Consider the following 17,706-nt stretch of genomic DNA (forward strand, 5'->3'; position numbering starts at 1 on the left):
CAACCAACACATTTGTTAGATGGACTCTAGATACTCCCTCACCTTTTGCAAGGTGCGAGCTCACTGCGCGTTACCTCAGAGAAGAACTAAAGTCTTCTGCCGCCTGTGATTGCTCCCACACACAACACACACTGCAGGCACTGTATGGGTGCAGGGCGCAGGGGGGGCGCCCTGGGCAGCAATAATAAACCTCTAGGACTGGCTAACAGGCATATATAGGCTGCGGAGGCAATATATATTAAAATCCCCCGCCAGTATTGAAAAATTGAGCGGGACCGAAGCCCGCCGCTGAGGGGGCGGAGCTTGATCCCACAGCACTAACCAGTGCCATTTTCTCCACAGCACACTGCAGAGAAGCTGGCTCCCCGGACTCTCCCCTGCTGAACACGGTGACAGAGGGCAAAAAAGAGGGGGGGGGGGCACTTGTAAGGCGCAGTGAGTGTATAGATATACATATATTTATGTAAAAGCGCTGTTTATCTGGGAATCTTGTTTCCAGTGTCAGTTGGCGCTGGGTGTGTGCTGGCATACTCTCTCTCTGTCTGCAAAGGGCCTTATTGGGGAATAGTGTCCATATAGATATATCCCTGAGTGTGTGGGGGTGTCGGTACGCGTGTGTCGGCATGTCTGAAGCGGAAGGCTCATCTAAGGAGGAGGTGGAGCAGATGATTGTGGTGTCTCCGTCGGCAACGCCAACACATGATTGGATATATATGCTGAATGTTTTAAATGCAAATGTGTCTTTATTACATCAGAGGTTGGACAAAGCAGAGTCCAGGGATGGAACAGGGAGTCAATCCATGCCTTAGGCTGTGTCACAGGGCCCTTCAGGGTCTCAGAAACGTCCCCTGTCCCAAGTAGTAGACACTGATACCGACACGGATTCTGATTCCAGTGTCGACTACGATGATGCGAGGTTACACCCAAAGGTTGCCAAGAGTATTCATTATATGATTATTGCAATAAAGGATGTTTTACATATCACTGATGACCCCTCTGTCCCTGACAAGAGGGTACACATGTTTAAGGAAAAGAAACCAGAGGTAACCTTTCCCCCATCTCATGAGCTAAACGCGTTATTTGAAAAGGCTTGGGAAACTCCAGACAAGAAACTGCAGATTCCCAAAAGAATTCTTATGGCGTATCCTTTCCCTGCGCAGGACAGATTACGGTGGCAATCCTCACCCAGGGTGGACAAGGCGTTAACGCGCTTGTCCAAAAAGGTGGCGCTGCCGTCTCCAGACACGGCCGCCCTCAAGGATCCTGCTGATCGCAGACAGGAAACTACCTTAAAATCAATTTATACACATACAGGGGCCTTGCTCAGACCAGCAATAGCGTCGGCTTGGGTTTGTAGCGCTGTTGCGGCTTGGACGGATACCTTGTCAGCTGACATTGATACCGTGGATAGGCATACCATTTTATTGACCTTAGGTCACATTAAAGACGCAGTCTTATATATGAGAGACAATCAGAGAGACGTTGGTCTGCTAGGTTCGAGAGCCAACGCCATGGCGATCTCTGCTAGGCGAGCCCTGTGGACCCGCCAATGGTCGGATGATGCCGACTCAAAGAAGCATATGGAAGTTTTGCCTTACAGAGGTGAGGATTTATTTGGGGAAGGTCTCGCGGACCTGGTTTCCACAGCTACCGCGGGCAAATCTACTTTTTTACCTTATGTTTCCCCACAGCAAAAGAAAACGCAGCAATATCAGATGCAGTCCTTTCGGTCGCATAAGTCCAGAAGAGGTCGGGGCTCTTCCTTCCTCGCCAGAGGTAAGGGAAAAAGCAACCTGCTACGGCTAGTTCCCAGGAGCAGAAGTCCTCCCCGGCTTCTACTAAATCCACCACATGACGCTGGGGCTCCACTGAGGGAGTCTGCGCCGGTGGGGGCACGTCTTCGACTCTTCAGCCACGTCTGGGTTCGGTCAGAGGTGGATCCTTGGGCAATAGAAATTATGTCCCATGGTTACAAACTGGAATTCGAAGACGTGCCTCCTCTGCGGTTTTTCAAATCGGCCTTACCAGCTTCTTCCCCAAAAAGCGAGATAGTTTTAACTGCTATTCAAAAACTGTGTCAACAACAAGTGGTTGTCAAGGTTCCCCTACTTCAACAGGGGCAGGGGTACTATTCAACCCTGTTTGTGGTCCCGAAACCGGATGGCTCGGTCAGACCCATTTTAAATTTAAAATCCCTAAACCTGTACTTGAAAAAGTTCAAATTCAAGATGGAATCGCTCCGGGCAGTTATCTCCAGCCTGGAAGGGGGGGATTTTATGGTGTCACTAGACATAAAGGATGCATACCTTCATGTCCCCATATATCCCCTTCATCAGGCGTTCCTGAGATTCGCTGTACAGGAATGTCATTACCAGTTTCAGACGTTGCCGTTTGGGCTTTCCACGGGCCCGAGGATTTTCACCAAGGTAATGGCGGAAATGATGGTGCTCCTGCGCCGGCAGGGAGTCACAATTATCCCGTACTTGGACGATCTACTGATAAAAGCGAGATCAAGAGAACAGTTGCTGAAAAGCGTGTCGCTCTCCCTGAGAGTGCTGCAGCAACATGGCTGGATTCTCAATCTGCCGAAGTCACAGTTGCTTCCAACGACTCGGCTATCTTTCTTGGGCATGATTCTGGACACAGAACAAAAGAGGGTTTTTCTCCCGATGGAAAAAGCCCAGGAACTCCAGAACATGGTCAGAGACCTGTTGAAACCGAAAAGGGTGTCAGTTCATCAATGCACTCGAGTGCTGGGATAAATGGTGGCGTCCTACGAGGCCATCCCCTTCGGCAGGTTTCATGCGAGGACTTTTCAGTGGGATCTTCTGGACAAATGGTCCGGGTCCCATCTTCACATTCATCAGAAAATCAGCCTGTCCCCAGGGGCCAGGGTGTCTCTCCTGTGGTGGCTGCAGAGTGCTCACCTTCTAGAGGGTCGCAGGTTCGGCATTCAGGACTGGGTTCTGGTGACCACGGACGCGAGCCTCCGAGGATGGGGAGCAGTCACGCAAGGAAAAAAAATTCAGGGACTATGGTCAAGCCAGGAGGCTTGTCTACACATCAACGTACTGAATTGAGGGCCATATACAACGGCCTGCGTCAAGCGGAGAATCTTCTTCGCGGCCTACCGGTTCTGATTCAGTCAGACAACGTCACAGCCGTGGCTCATGTAAACCGACAAGGCGGAACAAGGAGCAGGGTGGCAATGGCGGAAGCCACCAGGATTCTTCGCTGGGCGGAAAATCATGTAAGCGCTTTGACAGCAGTCTTCATTCCGGGAGTGGACAACTGGGAAGCAGACTTCCTCAGCAGACACGATCTCCATCCAGGAGAGTGGGGACTTCATCAAGAAGTTTTTGCAGAGATAACAAGTCGTTGGGGACTTCCTCAAATAGACATGATGGCGTCACGCCTCAACAAGAAGCTTCGGCGGTATTGTGCCAGGTCAAGGGACCCTCAGGCAGTAGCGGTGGACGCCCTAGTTACACCGTGGGTGTTTCGGTCGGTCTATGTGTTTCCTCCTCTTCCACTCATATCAAAGATATTGAGAATCATAAGACGAAGAAGAGTGCGGACAATACTCATTGTTCCCGATTGGCCTCGAAGGGCCTGGTATTCAGATCTTCAGGAAATGCTCACAGAAGATCCGTGGCCTCTTCCTCTCAGAGAGGACCTGTTGCAACAGGGGTGTTCCAAAACTTACCGCGGTTACGTTTGACGGCATGGCGGTTGAACACCAGATCCTAGCTGGGTGTTAGGGTCTCCTGCCCTGTGCTGCCACGTCGTCATGGCAACCGGGAGACAAGTGCTAATGGAGTAACCTGAGCGCAGCTGATACTCCGGTTCGGGTCTTTTGCTGTGCAGTGGTTATAGGCTCTGTGCACGGCAGGGGATCCGGTGCTGGTTTTTGTGCTCACAGTCTGTGAGGTCTGAGTGGGGCGTGGACAGCACCTGCTTTATAAGGCCTCTTTTCAGGGTAAGCAGATGCTGCTGAATCTTTGTTGGTTAGTCAGTTCATGAAAGTTAGCCAGTACTGTGTAGCTTTGTATTTGTTTGTTGCTTACTGCAAATAGGCCTGGGGATTTGGTATTACACTCTGCCAATCCAGACCTAGCAGTAAGACTGGAGTCAGTCGTTTAGCTTGCTGGGGTTCTGTTACTACTCTGTGAACTTAGCAAGTTTGCGGCTGTATTCTAAGACTTGCCTGTCTAATCCTGTCTCACTGTGCTAGGTGTCAGGGGTCAGTTTAGTGGCAGTAAGCTAAAACCTGTGCACTGCAAGTGAGAAATAGGATTGTGGAGACTCTCCTTGTGTCTATCATTCCATCTCTGACCAAGGAGTTTACTGCCACACCCGTTGGTAACCCTTTAGGGTTTTGCTGTTGCCCTTAGCAACAGCATTTCGGGTTCTCTATGTATTAAAACACAACATCTTGCTTTTTCCATCTGTGCAGTTCTAATACAAGGGAGATACCCAGTTCCTTAGCCTCTGGGCTTCTCTGTTCACTTTGTGTGTATTTTGTTACCCTATTACCTTCTGTGTACGTTATGTCATATTCCCCAGTTTGTCTGTGAGTCCATTTGTTTTGCATAACAGTTCAAACACCAGTACATTCCTGCAGACACTGGAGTGCATAACAGTTCTGACACCAGTACTTTCCTGCAGGCACTGGTGTGCATAACATATTCAGCAGCCTAATACTCCTGTTGAAATTTTGTGGGAATATGGAGCATACCCCTCAAAATACGTTGCAACAGGTGGTCGATCAGGTGCAGGTCCTGACTCGACAATTTAATGATTTGTCCATTAAAATGCACACCTCCCAGGCTGCTGGTGGAGCTCCCGCAGCAGCAGCACCTGCAGGGGTTAAGGAGCCGAAAGTAAATCTCCCGGATCGTTTTTCTGGAGATCGCTCGCAGTTCTTTTGTTTCAAGGAGAGCTGCAAGCTATATTTCCAGCTTAGGCCTCAGTCTTCTGGGTCGGAGATTCAGCGGGTGGGCATAGTGATTTCCTTGCTACAAGGAGACCCACAGGTCTGGGCATATGGGTTGCAGCCTGACTGTCCGTCGCTTAAAAGTGTTGATGCTTTTTTTACGGCACTGGGCATGTTGTATGATGACCCTGACAAGACGGCCTCAGCCGAGGCTCAGATTTCGATCCTTAAGCAAGGGCGAAGGCCAGTTGAGGTTTACTGTACGGAGTTTCGGAGGTTGGCCCATGATACCCAGTGGAATGACCCAGCCCTGAGACACCAGTACCGAAGAGGTCTTTCTAACCAGATAAAGGACCAACTGGTACAATATCCCTTGCCTGATAGCTTGGATCAGCTCATGCAGTTATCCATCCGGGTGGATAGACGGCTGAGAGAGCGTAGGCTTGAAAGGGAGACTGAGATTTCCTTCCTTCCCAAGGGAACCTCAGACTCTGAGGAATTTTCTGAGGAGCCTATGCAGATTGGGGCTACCCGCCTCTCCTCGCGTGAGAAGACGCAGAGGAGACAGCAGGGGTTGTGTTTGTACTGTGGGAATAAAGGTCATGTGGTAGTATCATGCCCAGAAAAGCCGGAAAACTTCAGGGCCTGAGGGTGATGGGAAATATCCTGTCAGGCCAGAAGTCAGAATTTCCCAAGAAGACTTTTATCATTCCGGTGACCTTGAAGATCCTCGGTCAAACTGTCAAGACTGAGGCCTTTGTGGACAGTGGGGCCGACGGGGTTTTTATGGACCGCCAATTCGCCCTGAAACACTCTGTTCCCTTAGTACCCTTGGCATCGGAAATTGAGATTTGTGGGTTAAACGGGGAACCATTATCCCAAGGTAAAATTACCTCTTGCACTAGCCAGATTTCTTTGTTTATTGGAGCCACACACTCTGAAAAATTGTCCTTTTATGTGACTGTCTGTACTTTTGCCCCATTGGTGTTGGGGTTACCCTGGTTAAGGGCCCACAATCCTCAATTTGACTGGGTCTCTGGGGAGATTCTTAGTTGGGGTACTGATTGTTTCAGGAGTTGCTTGAGCCTTCCAGTCAGGCTCTCGCAGCTAAGTTTGCCAGGATTGCCAGGGTGTTATGCAGATTTTGCGGACGTGTTCTCCAAAAAAGTTGCAGAGGTACTACCTCCCCATCGCCCCTATGACTGTGCCATTGATTTGTTGCCAAATGCTAAGCTTCCCAAGAGCAGGTTGTACTCCCTGTCACGTCCTGAGACTCAGGCTATGGCAGAGTACATTCAGGAGAACTTGGCTAAGGGATTTATCAGACCTTCACAGTCTCCAGTTGGGTCGGGGTTCTTCTTCGTGGGTAAAAAGGACGGTTCGTTGCGACCCTGCATCGACTTCAGGGAATTGAACCGTATCACGATTAAAAACTCATACCCACTGCCTCTCATTTCGGTCTTGTTTGACCAGCTTCGTACTGCCACCATTTTTTCTAAGATTGACCTACGCGGTGCGTACAATCTAATCCGAATAAGAGAGGGGGATGAATGGAAGACTGCCTTTAATACCCACTCAGGGCATTATGAATATTTGGTGATGCCTTTTGGGCTCTGTAATGCCCCGGCAGTCTTCCAGGATTTCATGAATGATGTGCTCAGGGAATATTTGGATAGATTCTTAGTTGTATACTTAGATGACATCCTAATCTTCTCCCATTCCCTGGAGGAACATCGGAAGCATGTACGCTTAGTCCTCCAGAAACTCAGAGACCACCGGCTTGGGGCGAAGCTGGAGAAGTGCGAATTTGAAGTTCAGCAAATCGCATTTCTAGGATATATTATCTCCCCAGAAGGTTTCCAAATGGAGGGTTCCAAGGTACAGGCAGTCCTGGATTGGGTGCAGCCCACTAGTTTGAAGGCGCTTCAGCGTTTCCTGGGCTTTGCGAATTTTTATAGACGATTTATCGCTGGATTTTCGTCTATAGTGGCGCCCTTGGTGGCACTCACTAAGAAAGGGGCGGATGTTGCTCACTGGTCTTGTGAGGCTAAAGCGGCTTTTGCCCGTCTCAAAAGGGCATTTGTTTCGGCCAAGGTGCTGCGACACCCAGATCCAGAGCGTCCTTTTGTGGTGGAGGTGGATGCCTCTGAGATGGGTATTGGGGCAGTGCTTTCTCAGATGGGAGTGTCTGATAATCGCCTTCATCCCTGTGCTTACTTTTCCCGTAAATTTTCACCTGCCGAGATGAATTATGACGTGGGTAACCGGGAATTGTTGGCTATTAAGGATGCACTCGAGGAGTGGAGACACTGGCTTGAGGGGGCTAAGTTTGTGGTCTCAATTCTCACTGACCATAAGAATCTGGCATATTTAGAGTCAGCGAAGCGTCTCAATGCCAGGCAGGCACGATGGGCTTTGTTTTTTGCTCGCTTTAATTTTTTGATAACATATCGCCCTGGGTCAAAAAACATCAAGGCTGATGCGCTCTCGCGGAGTTTTGCTCCAATCCAGGAGACCACCGAGGAGCCGTTGCCCATTGTTTCCCCATCATGTATTAAAGTGGGCATTACCCAGGACCTCTTATCATTAGTCCTCAGAGCACAGGAGCAGGCTCCTCCAGACCTTCCGGTAGGTCTTTTGTTTGTGCCTCCTAGGTTAAGACAGCGAGTGTTCCTGGAATTCCATGCCAAGAAGTCGGCAGGTCACCCGGGTATTGCCAGAACTTGGGAGTTGCTATCTAGGGCGGTGTGGTGGCCCTCGGTGGCTAAGGATGTGGATCAGTGGGTTCGGGCATGTGACATCTGTGCCCGAAATAAGACTCCTAGAGGGGTTCCTGTTGGCCCATTACATCCACTCTCTATCCCATCTAAGCCATGGACCCACATTTCAGTGGATTTTGTGGTGGACTTGCCCAAATCCTCGGGGATGACAGCCATCTGGGTTGTCGTTGACAGGTTTTCGAAGATGGCGCACTTCGTTCCACTGGTTGGGCTGCCATCAGCCAGACGCCTGTCTGAATTATTTATGCTGCATGTTGTGCGTCTCCACGGGTTGCCACTTGATGTGGTCTCTGACCGCGGATCCCAGTTTGTGGCCAAATTCTGGAGGGCATTTTGTTCCGATCTCCAGATTTCTGTCAGCTTGTCGTCAGGCTACCATCCGCAGTCTAATGGGCAGACTGAAAGGGTGAACCAGTCATTGGAGCAGTTCCTCAGGTGTTATGTCTCCAAGTGTCAGACTGACTGGGTTGCTCATCTGTCCATGGCGGAGTTTGCCTATAACAACGCGGCTCACTCTGCTACAGGGATCTCTCCCTTCCTTTGTGTGTATGGGCATCATCCTAAGGCCAATTCTTTTGACCCCCTGGACTCCACGCCTGGTGGTTCCTCTGTGGTTTCGGTCCTTAGAGGTATTTGGCGGAAAGTGAAGAAAGCCCTTGTGTCTGTGTCATTAGTGACCAAAAGGGTTTTTGATAAGCGGAAAAGACCCTGCAGCTTCAAATTAGGAGACTTCGTCTGGTTGTCTACCAAGAATTTGAAGTTGAGACAGCCATCTCATAAGTTAGGGCCCCGGTTCATCGGCCCTTATAAGATCACCAGGGTTATCAATCCGGTGGCATTTCAGTTAGATCTGCCCCGTTCTTTGGGTATCAATAAAACATTTCATTGTTCCCTTTTAAAACGGGCGATTAGTAATCCTTCTTCCAGTGGAAGACCTTCCCCTCTTCTGATACGTGGCCAGAGGGAGTTTGTTGTTGAAAGGATTCTTGACTCCAAGGTGGTTCGGGGTCGGCTGTCATTTTTGGTGCACTGGAAGGGGTATGGCCCGGAGGAGCGGTCGTGGGTGCGCAGTTGTGATCTTCATGCCCCCAGACTGATACGCTCTTTCTTCTCGCAGTTCCCCGATAAATCCGGTGGTAGGGGTTCTTTGACCCCTCGTCAGAGGGGGGGTACTGTTAGGGTCTCCTGCCCTGTGCTGCCACGTCGTCATGGCAACCGGGAGACAAGTGCTAATGGAGTAACCTGAGCGCAGCTGATACTCCGGTTCGGGTCTTTTGCTGTGCAGTGGTTATAGGCTCTGTGCACGGCAGGGGATCCGGTGCTGGTTTTTGTGCTCACAGTCTGTGAGGTCTGAGTGGGGCGTGGACAGCACCTGCTTTATAAGGCCTCTTTTCAGGGTAAGCAGATGCTGCTGAATCTTTGTTGGTTAGTCAGTTCATGAAAGTTAGCCAGTACTGTGTAGCTTTGTATTTGTTTGTTGCTTACTGCAAATAGGCCTGGGGATTTGGTATTACACTCTGCCAATCCAGACCTAGCAGTAAGACTGGAGTCAGTCGTTTAGCTTGCTGGGGTTCTGTTACTACTCTGTGAACTTAGCAAGTTTGCGGCTGTATTCTAAGACTTGCCTGTCTAATCCTGTCTCACTGTGCTAGGTGTCAGGGGTCAGTTTAGTGGCAGTAAGCTAAAACCTGTGCACTGCAAGTGAGAAATAGGATTGTGGAGACTCTCCTTGTGTCTATCATTCCATCTCTGACCAAGGAGTTTACTGCCACACCCGTTGGTAACCCTTTAGGGCAGGGGTGTCCAACCTTTCACCTTCCCTGGGCCACATTAGAAGATGAAAATTTGGTTTGGGCCGCACATAAAATAAAATAACAGTAACGATACCTGATCCTCCAAAAAAACCATAGAAAACATAGTTAACATATTAAACTTACTTGGAAATGAAGTTAGTGAGATGTTTGACATTGTTTCTCAGCCACCAATGCATCCCCCCCCCCCCCCACACGCACACTGTAGTCCTCTTCCTCTCCTCCTCCTCTCCCTCCCCCCCCCCTCCACACTGTGCTTCTTCAGGGGCCCACAAATTTCTTCCGCTGGGCTGAGCTCCGTGCTGCTGTCACGTGTGCCACTATGCAGTAGAGGAGGGCTACACTGTGACTGACAGCGGACCCCAAACCCCCCCCCTCCCGGACACATTGTACTGCAGTGACACCTGACTTCATCCTCGTTACCCCCCTCCCCCCGAACCACTCTGTACTGTGGAGTTTAGACACCGCCGGCCTCATTTTACTGCTGCAGCGCTGGACATCAAGTCCATCCCAGCTCCCAAGAAACCCCCGGACACTGTATTGCGGCGTGGCGCTGAACTTCAGACCAGACCCTCCCTTCCCCCGACACTGTACAGCGGTTCAGACCTCCTCTCTCTCCCCCCCCCCCCCCCCCCCCGGAACACTGTACAGCGGCGCGGGCCGCGGCCACGGACTTCAGATCCCGATTCCCCCCCCCCCCCCCACGGACACTGTACAGCGGCGCGGCCACGGACTTCAGACCCCCCCCCCCGGCTCACTTACGAGTTCTTGTAGAACCAATTTCTCCGCTGGGCTCCTCTACTCTCGTGCTGCTCAGTCACGTGTGCCGCTATGCAGCGGAGGAGGGCTACACTGTGACTGACAGCGGAGAGGGCGTGAGCTGGTGCTGCTCCCAGCGGCAGCAATCCAATCAGGATGTGCTGACAGCCTGCTGGGGCCGGCTCAGCTTCACATGTGGTGTCCGTACTCTGCAAAAAAAAAAAAAAAAAATGGATGGGGCGGGTGAAGCGCGCTGGCGTCACCGTTGTGACGTGCCCCGGCCGCATTCCTGCCGCAAGCGCCGGCAGTGTAACTTGAAACTTTAGTTTAGAATTTCTTAAAAAATAAAAAATTGCACTGGGCCGCATTACTAGCCGACCTGGGCCGCATGCGGCCCGCGGGCCGCGGGTTGGACAAGCCTGCTTTAGGGTTTTGCTGTTGCCCTTAGCAACAGCATTTCGGGTTCTCTATGTATTAAAACACAACATCTTGCTTTTTCCATCTGTGCAGTTCTAATACAAGGGAGATACCCAGTTCCTTAGCCTCTGGGCTTCTCTGTTCACTTTGTGTGTATTTTGTTACCCTATTACCTTCTGTGTACGTTATGTCATATTCCCCAGTTTGTCTGTGAGTCCATTTGTTTTGCATAACAGTTCAAACACCAGTACATTCCTGCAGACACTGGAGTGCATAACAGTTCTGACACCAGTACTTTCCTGCAGGCACTGGTGTGCATAACACTGGGAAAGGCATTCCGGAAGAAGTCATCCCTACTCTGATAAGGGCTAGGAAGGAGGTAATGGTGAAGCATTATCACCGTATCTGGAGAAAGTATGTATCTTGGTGTGAGGCCAAGAATGCTCCTGTTGAAGATTTCCATCTGGGCTGTTTTCTCCACTTTCTGCAGACAGTAGTGGATATGGGCCTGAAATTAGGCTTCATTAAGGTACAGATTTCGGCCCTATCAATTTTCTTTCAGAAAGAATTGGCTTCTTTCCCGGAAGTCCAGACTTTTGTAAAGGGAGTGCTGCACATACAGCCTCCTTTTGTGCCTCCAGTGGCACCATGGGACCTTAACGTGGTGTTACAGTTCTTAAAATCTCACTGGTTTGAACCTCTTCAAACGGTGGAATTAAAATTTCTTACTTGGAAGGTGGTCATGTTCTTGGCCTTGGCATCTGCAAGGCAGGTGTCCGAATTGGCGGCCTTGTCTCACAAGAGCCCCTATCTGATTTTCCATGTGGATAGAGCAGAATTGAGGACTCGTCCTCAATTTTTGCCTAAGGTGGTTTCATCGTTTCATATGAACCAACCTATTGTGGTGCCTGTGGCTACGGGGGACTTGGAGGATTCCAAGTCCCTTGACGTAGTCAGGGCATTGAAAATTTATGTAGCCCGGACTGCTCGGGTTAGGAAAACAGAGGCTCTGTTTGTCCTGTATGCAGCCAACAAGGTTGGCGCTCCTGCTTCTAAGCAGACTATTGCTCGCTGGATCTGTAACACGATTCAGCAGGCTCATTCTACGGCTGGATTGCCGTTACCAAATTCGGTTAAGGCCCATTCCACTAGGAAGGTGGGCTCTTCTTGGGTGGCTGCCCGAGGCGTCTCGGCATTACAGCTTTGCCGAGCGGCGACTTGGTCGGGTTCAAACACTTTTGACAAATTCTGCAAGTTTGATACCCTGGCTGATGAGGACCTCATGTTTGCTCAATCGTTGCTGCAGAGTCATCCGCACTCTCCCGCCCGGTCTGGAGCTTTGGTATAAACCCCATGGTCCTTACGGAGTCCCCAGCATCCTCTAGGATGTAAGAGAAAATAAGATTTTAAACCTACCGGTAAATCTTTTTCTCCTAGACCGTAGAGGATGCTGGGCGCCCATCCCAGTGCGGACTATCTTCTGCAAGACTTGTATATAGTTTTTGCTTACATAAGGGTTATGTTACAGTTTTGATCAGTCTCGGGCTGATGCTGTTTTGTTTCATACTGTTAACTGGTTCGTATGTTCCAAGTTATACGGTGTGGATGGTGTGGGCTGGTATGAATCTTGCCCTTAGATCAGCGTTTTTCAACCGCTGTGCCGCGACACTAGTGTGCCGCGAGCGGTTGCCAGGTGTGCCGCGAGCGGTTGCCAGGTGTGCCGCAAGCGGTTGCCAGGTGTGCCGCTGCCCGCCGCTATCATCACCCACCGGAAATGCCCGCCGCCTGTCAGAGGTGGCTGCCGCTGCCATCACTTGCTGCCTCGTGCAGCGCTGTCCTCTTCCGCAGGCAGACCTATGGTGACGTGCGTGACTCATAGGTCACGCACGTCACGTAGCCCTGCCACCCGCCTGCTGCTGCCGGAGTCTCCGTCCCTTCTCAGCGTTATTCACTGCTCTTGCCACAGACTGAGAGGGAGAGCTCTTTTTTATGTACAGCAGCAGGGCAAATTAAATTAATGATGTTTTTATTTGTGTGTGGAATTACTGTGGGGGGGGGGAGTAGGGAAGAGAGGGAGGCAGGCTATGTGTGCTATTACTGGGTGTGGGGGCTGTGTGGTATTACTGGGGGGGGGGGAGAGGCAAGCTGTGTGTGGTATTACGTGGGGGGGCAGGCTACAGTGTGTGTGGAATTACTGGGGGGGGTGGCAGGCTGTGTGTGGAATTGCTGGGGGGGAGACTGTGGAATAATATGGGGGGACAGTTTGTAGGTTTACTGGAAAGGGGGGGGGGGTGAGGCCAATGAGTGGAATTACTATGAGGAGCAGTGTGTGGCATTACTGTGGGGGCCAAGATGTTTTATTACTGCAGGGACTGATGTGCTTTATTACTTCTGGTGGCCAAAGTTCTTTATTAATGTAGGGACCAATGTGTTTTATTACTGTGGGGGCCAATGTGCTTTATTACAGTGAGGGTGAAAGCATTGGTTTTATTACATTGTGGGCCAATATATGTTGAGATTTGTAATTATATATTATATTTGATTTAAAAAAAAAAAACTGATGGTGTGCCTTGCCAATTTTAAAATCTTTTTCAGTGTGCCACGGGTTTAAAAAGGTTGAAAATCACTGCCTTAGATTAACAAAAATCCTTTCCTCTGGGCACAGTTTCTTTAAACAGAATATTACCATGTCTGTGAGCAGCAAAAGTGACGAGGAGAATTTATCAGGCACTCCTACATCCCTAACATGTTTTTCTCTGGCTGGGTCCACAGGATAACATTGGGATATTGTCGAGCGACAGCGAAAATGGCACCAACACGGTCACAAGCTTTCTGGCCTCCCAGGATGCATTGGGGCCTTCACCCTATAGTCCCGCCCACTGACTCAGTCAAATCAGTTTTTTTGCTTGGTGCGGCAGGAAGCCGCATGGTCGCAGGGCTGCTGAGAGTAGCAGCCTCAAGCTTTTATTATTTTATTTTTATAGACTTACTATATTTTTTTGAGCGACTTCTCTTAACATCGTCTTAAACGCATACTAGAAAGAGTCGCTCCAACAACTCCCCACCGGGTTGCAACAACGCTTACCTTCGGGTATTAGTGCTGTCTCGACGGGCGTCTGTGTCGGATGTTCTAGCAGGTCCAGCAGACGTAACCAGGATGTGGCCGGAGCATGGGGAGACGGTGAGTCTATGGACTTCCTCTTACTAGAGGGGTCAGTACACAGCTACACTGATTTGGTGGAGACTACAAACAGTGTGTTGATGCGCCGAACATCTCGAGTGTGACATCGCTACGCTCCGGGGATCATAGGCGCCAGGACTAGGTAGAGGCCGCGATCCTGGGAGTTTAAGTCAACAGGGGGATTCAGACGCTCTCCTGGCCGCCCCTCCTCCGAGTTCATGGCCAGTTTCCGCGCGTCTCTCGTTTCATGAACTGAATGACCTCACTTCCGGCTCAGACGCTACCACGAGGGTACTCGGTCGTAGCTTAGACGCTGCGGTTGTGTACACTAGAAATCCCGCCCAGACCGAGTCGCAGGCCTTAGCGTCTGCATACACGTGGAAGCCGCTCAGCGTCCGTGTCCGCTAGTGAGCGACTGTGTCCGTTATCAATTGCGGTAGTGTACATCAGTAGCGTCTGAATCCACTCAGCGTCTTACGAGCGTATTTGCTTGGCTATGGAAGTGTGGTGAGTCTCCCTGTATCCCGCTCTCCGGAGGCAGGGTATACAGTACTAAAAATTCTCTCTACTTCTTAGTATGAATAGTTAATTTTTAGTACCTACTGCATATGAGACCTGTATATTACTGTGTTTTCTGCTGTTTTATGTTGAAGAAAAAAAACCCAGTTAAAAACAGAAGTACAATTTTCCTACTTATGTATAAGTCGTTATGGAGGTTGTATTCTCATATGGCAATGTCTAATGCTTTAACATGTGACTGACTGCTAGTATGTGTGCTGACTTTTCTGTGTAATGTCAGTCCTGTTCTGACCCTCAAATCAGGTGCACTGTGGTCAGATTGATCTCACCTCTATATATTGACATATAGGGTGATTTTCAGTCACAAATTGTGTAGTCAATAACAGATTATTACCATGTCTGTGAGCGGCAAAAGTGACGAGGAGAATTTATCAAGCACTCCTACAGCCCTAACATGCTTATCTTGTAAGTCAGGGGTAATTGATATGAATCAATTGGTCACTTATGAGGGTTTGTGAGCAAACTAGTTCGCTTTTCAGCGAAGTAAAAAACAGGAGTTGGTTCAACCACCAACAGAGCCACCATGGAATATGTTCGCAAAAACTCTATCTTCTATAGCGGACAGGTTAACTCCGGTAGCACCACCTCAAGGGTTAGGTTACACTATGAACCCATACATGCAGCTCCCTTCCTATGGCTTGGTTCCAGTAGCCTCTACAAGCAACCAAGGGACAGGAAAGACTAAGACAGATACGTCTGTGTGGCAGACTACACAAGATGATACATCGGATGATGATACAATAGATTTGAATACTCCGTATGATGATCAGTCGCAGAGTTTTAGTTCAGAAGATGTAGCTGAACTTATTAATGCTGTGAAGGCTTTTCTCTCATTGGAAGAGCCAGCCAAGACAGTGTTAAAAGCTAAAGCACCTGTATTTAAACGAACAAAATCAGTGAAAGCTGAATTCCCAGCGTCAGATGAGCTGACAGAAATGATGGATGAGTCTTGGGCGGCACCCAGTAAAAAGTATAAGATTCCTAAAAGATGGGATTCTTATTATCCATTTCCAGCTGCGGATTGTTCGAAAAGAGAAGTTCCTCCAAAAGTAGATGCACATGTTCTGCGACTCGTGCATAAATCTGCTTTACCACTGTCATCTACCTCACTAAATGATGTCACAGACAGAAGGGTAGAGAGCCTTTTGAAAAATATATTTTCTCTAGTAGGAGCAGTGGTAAGACCTGCTATGGCTTCGGCCTGGGTTGCAAAGGCAATGGGCGAATGGATAGAGGAACTAGAGAATGACATCCCTTCTCCTACTAGGGAGCAAGAGGATCGTTTTTGCCGTTTAAGACAATCTGCCCAGTATTTGGAAGAAGCAGCAATTGATGTAGGTACAGTTGCTTCTAAAGCTTCAGCCTTGACAGTAGTCGCTCGCAGAGCAGTTTGGCTATGTACCTGGAAGGCAGAGGCGGAATCCAAGAAAGAATTGGAAGCATTGCCTTTTGTCGGTAATATATTATTTGGAAAACCTTTATCGGATATCCTAGAATCAGAGGCTGAATCGAAAAAGGTCAGATTTCCAGCTACTTATAATCCTAAATCCAAGGATTTTAAATTTCGCTCATTTCGTTGGCAAAGCGAAAGCTAAAGAGGAGTTTAAGCAACCCCAGTTTAAATCCAGGGGTAGGAAGCAGTGGGCTAGCAAAATGACAGCTTCCAAACCTGAACAGAAACCATCAGCCTGAAGAGACGGGCCTCCGCCTGGAGGATTCCAGGGTTGGGGGCCGAGTCCTTCATTTTGCACACATATGGCAACAGTCAACAACAGATGCTTGGGTGCAGAAGGTAGTATCTCAGGGGTATGGGTTCCCATTCAGGAGGCAGTCTCCTCAAAGATTTTTTTTGCACTAGCCCATCTCGTATAGAGTCGAAGGCCAATGCCCTGCAAGAAGCAGTCCAAAAATTACTACAGTCAGGTGTGATTGTCCCAGTACCTCCATCACAAAGAGGACAGGGGTTTTACTCCAATCTATTTCTAATAGATTGGAGTAAAATTTTGAATCCAGAAACCAAATGGGTCATATCGACCAATTCTCAATCTGAAGATGTTGAACAAATACATATGAATCCCAAAGTTCCACATGGAGACGTTACGCTCCATAATGTTGGCTATGGAACCAGGAGACTACATGGTATCTCTGGATGTACGGGATGCTTACCTACATGTGCCTATAGCACTGTCGCATCAGTGTTACCTCAGGTTTGCCATCCTCCAAGAACATTTTCAGTTCCAAGCTCTGCCCTTGGGGCTAGCTACAGCACCCAGGGTGTTTACCAAAATTAAGGTGCTTATGGCGGTTTATCTCCGCAAACGGGATAAGAATATTCCCATACCTCGACGACCTGTTAATCCTAGCACATTCGCAGGAGTTACTTTTGAGCCATCTTCAACAGACAGTAGTTTGTTTACAGAGACACGGGTGGCTCATAAATTGGGAAAAGTCGTCTCTGAATCTGTCACAGCGGATGGTTCATTTGGGGGCCATATTGGATTCAGGTCTACAGAGAGTTTTCTTACCAGAGAAAAAGATAGTCAAGGTGCAGGTCATGACTCAGGAAGCGTTGCACACTCAGACAATGTCAGTCCATGGAGCAATGCGACTGTTGGGTCTGATGGTATCAACCTTCAACATGGTGGAATATGCGCAATTCCATTCCAGACCATTGCAGCACCTTATTCTGACCAAATGGAACGGAAATCATCAGACGATAAAAAAGCATATGATAAAGTTTCCAGTAAACGTAAAAAGGTCTCTAGCGTGGTGGCTACAGACAGACCATTTAAACAAGCAGAGACCCTTTTGGATAAAAGAGTGGCAAGTCCTGACAACAGATGCCAGCCTGCAGGGCTGGGGTGCGGTACTTGGAAGCCTATGGTTCCAGGGAAAATGGACCGCAAGGGAATGCCACCTGCCAATTAATCTGTTAGAAATAAGGGCCATTTACTTGGCTCTAGTTCAGGCAAAGGACAGTCTGCAGGGAAGACCAGTCCAGATTCGCTCAGACAATGCGACGGCAGTAGCATACCTCAATCATCAGGGAGGTACTCACAGCAAGAGACTGATGGAGGAAGTAACTCTCATTCTAAGATCGGCAGAACTCCATCTCCCAGCATTGTCAGCAGTATTTGTCCCGGGTGTACTAAACTGGGAAGCGGATTTTCTCAGTCGGCACACCATTCAGGAAACCGAATGGGCACTACACCCAGAAGTGTTTCAGACACTGGTGAACAGATG

The sequence above is a fragment of the Pseudophryne corroboree genome, chromosome 4, assembly GCF_028390025.1.
Source record: "Pseudophryne corroboree isolate aPseCor3 chromosome 4, aPseCor3.hap2, whole genome shotgun sequence".
NCBI lineage: Eukaryota > Metazoa > Chordata > Amphibia > Anura > Myobatrachidae > Pseudophryne > Pseudophryne corroboree.